At 36.2% G+C, this 3318-nt stretch overlaps 1 pseudogene; it reads left to right on the top strand.

The window, feature by feature from the left end:
- The first annotated feature begins 2035 nt into the window (after window positions 1–2035).
- Window positions 2036–2275, top strand: LOC102848936 (annotated as a pseudogene).
- Window positions 2276–3318: the final 1043 nt, after the last annotated feature.

The raw sequence follows: 3318 nt of genomic DNA, 5'->3' as shown, positions 1-3318 counted from the left end.
AATGACAAATATTGAACACTCAAAGAATACAACTGTCAACCAAGAATACTGTAACAAGCAAAATTGTTCAACAAATATGAAGGAGAGATTAAGAAATTCTCAGAAAAACAGAACCTAAGAGAATTTGTAAAACCTAGACCAGAGTTACAGGAAACACTGAGAGACGTCCTTCTTACAGAGGTTCCACAGAGAGCAGGATGGATCAAAGTAACTAGCAACAACACCAAAAATAAGCCAATACAATGACAGCAATAAAATTGTGCCTCTCAATAATAACACTAAATGTGAATGGTTTAAATCCACCACTGAAGAAGAAAGGAGTAGCATATTGGATATAAAATCCCAAATCCATCATTATGTTGTCTAAAAGAGACATACTTGGAAAGTGACGATAAATAAAGACTACATATAAAAGGGTGGGAAAAAATATACCAAGCAAATGGCAACCAGAAAAAATCAGGAGTAGCGATATTAATCTCTGATAAAATAAATTTCATTGCAGAAACCATCACAAAAGACAAGGAAGGTCACTACATAGTGCTTAAAGGGTCATGAGAACATAACAATAATAAATAATAATAACAACATAACAATAATGAATATCTATGCACCAAATGATAGACTTGCAAAATATATATAACAAACGTTAACAAAACTGAAAAAGAAAATAGACAATACTACTATAGTCGTTGGAGACTTTAATACAACACTCTCAAGAAAAATAGAACTACCAGAAAGAAACTCAACAGAGATTCTGAAGAATTAAACCACACAATAAACCAACTCGATCTCACAGATATTTATTTATTAGCTAATATACCCCAAAAAAGCACAGTATTCCTTCTTCTCCAAGTGCATGGAATGTTCTCCAGAACAGATCACATCTTGGGCCACAAGGGAAGAATCAATGAATTTAAAAACATGGAAATAATACAAAGAATCTTCTCAGACAACGCAACAAAATTAGAAATTAATAACAAGTGGATAAAGGAGAAAAAAAAACATACATTTGGAAGTTGAACAACACCTTGCTTGAAAATGAGTCGGTACCAGAAGAATTAAAAAATAAAATTAAAGAAACAAATGACAATGAAAACACAACTTACCAAAGCCTCTGGAAAACAGCCAAAGCAGTATTCAGGGGTCAATTTATAACAATAAACCAACACATCAAAAGACAGGAAAAAAATCACTATTGACTCTCTAACACAACATCTCCAACAAATTGGAAAAGAACAGCAAGAAAGCTTGACTCCCTCTGAAAATAAGAGCAGAAATAAATGAAATAGAAGACAAAAACAATTGAAACCATCAACAAAATAGGATTTGGGTCTTTGAAAAGGTCAATAAAATCGACAAAACACTAGCAAAACTAACAAAGGAAAAGACAGAAATGATCCGAATAAGAAATGAAACCATCAACAAACCACTAGCATAACTAACAAAGGGAAAGAAAGAAAAGACAAAAATAATCCGAATAAAAGATGAAATGGGCACCATCACAACAGAACCAAGTAAATTTTATTTAGGCTAACAATGGAATAGTATGAAAAACTATACTCAAACAAATATGAAAACCTAGAGGAAATGAAAAAAATACTCAGAAATTCACAATCTACCTAAACTGACACGAACCGAAATTGAACACTTGAACAAACCCATTATAAAAGAAGAAATTTAAAAGTTAATAAAACAACTTCCAACCAAAAAAGCCCTGGACCAGATGGTTTTACAAGTGAATTTTATCAAACATTTAGAGATAAACTGTCACCAATTCTACATAAACTATTTCAGAAAACATGGATTCTCCCAGACTCATTCTATGATATCCTTGATATCAAAACCAGGTAAAGACACCATCAAAATAGAAAACTATTGGGTGCGGGCGCTGGGGGCGGCGGCGACAGGCGTCTGGTCAGTGGCCGCTGGTCAAGGGGCCGCTCGCGCCACCAGCTGCTGTGTGGGCGTCTGAAGTCCTTCCCCGTGCGGGTACCGCTCCGGTTGTTCTGCTGTTCTCCGTCACGTTCTCCTAAGGATGCATTCGGACTTGTCTCCACACTTGCACACTGAAGAATGCAACGTCTTGATTAACTTGCTGAAAGAATGCCACCAAAATCACAGCGTCCTGAAATTTTTTGGTCACTGCAATGATCTTGATCGGCAGATGAGGAAATGCTTAAAGAATGAATATGCAAAAAAGAGGACCAAGAGCAGGGAGTATGGCGATGCGATGAGAAGGAGAATCTTGAGTCCTCCAGATGAGTCGGGAAGATGAATTCTGTTTCCATTGGATGGCCCTGGCTGAGAGAAGACCCAAAGACTCTTGATGGATAGTTGAAAGATTCCGTCTTCTTTGGTCTTCATGATCCTCTGACTGCCGAAGTCTCATCCACTTCTGTCCTAGAAGAAATGGGGGACTTCAGAATTCTGAGCATTTCTTAATGGATGGAGCCTTTAGCAGTAGGCGTCTCTCCTGCCAAGACACCTGACCAAGACAGATTCTCTTCCCTTTGTCTAGAGCCAACTGGCATCAAATAACTTGCTTCCCTCAATAAAATAACTTATTTTAATTGAAAAAATAAAATAGAAAACTCTCCAATATCTTCCATGAACATAGATGCAAAATCTCCCATGAACATAGATGCAAAATTCATGGTCAATAGAATCCAACAATACATCAAAAAAAAAAAATTCATCATGACCAAGCAGGATTCATAACAGGTATGCAACGATCGTTCAACAAAAGAAAAACAATCAGTGTAATTCATCACATTAAAAAAGCAAAGAACAAGAACCATATAATCTTATTAATTGATGCAGAAAAGGCCTTTGACAAAATCCAACACCCTTTCCTGATTAAAACACTTAACAAAATAGGACTAGAGGGGAACTTCTTCAACACAGTAAAAAGTATATACATAAACCTGAGAGCCAACATTGTTCATTGAGTACTTTAGAGAGGTCCCTAACAGCAGCACACAGGAGCAATGATTTTGTAAATTATTACCTAACTTGGGAGGGACTAGAGAGCATTATGCTTAATTAACTGACTCAGTCCCACAAGGTCAAATATTGTATAAAATCATTCTTTTAGAATGAGTATAAGGGTCCAAGGCGGGTGGGGAAGAGTGGAAGCAGAGGGATAAGGATGTGCTGGGAGATGGGAGTTGTACATTCATGGAGTTGTACAATTTAATGGATGTGGGAATGTGAGGGAAAAGGGAAGAATCTGTTCTTGAAAACCATGTGTTTGAATTTTATAAATAAACTAGTATAAAAATTGGGAATAGAGGGAAATTTCTCAACATAATTAAAAGT

Source organism: Elephantulus edwardii, unplaced genomic scaffold, assembly GCF_000299155.1.
Source record: "Elephantulus edwardii isolate Elephantulus edwardi_28Jun2011 unplaced genomic scaffold, EleEdw1.0 scaffold00411, whole genome shotgun sequence".
NCBI lineage: Eukaryota > Metazoa > Chordata > Mammalia > Macroscelidea > Macroscelididae > Elephantulus > Elephantulus edwardii.
This window is presented reverse-complemented; position numbering and strand designations above follow the sequence as displayed.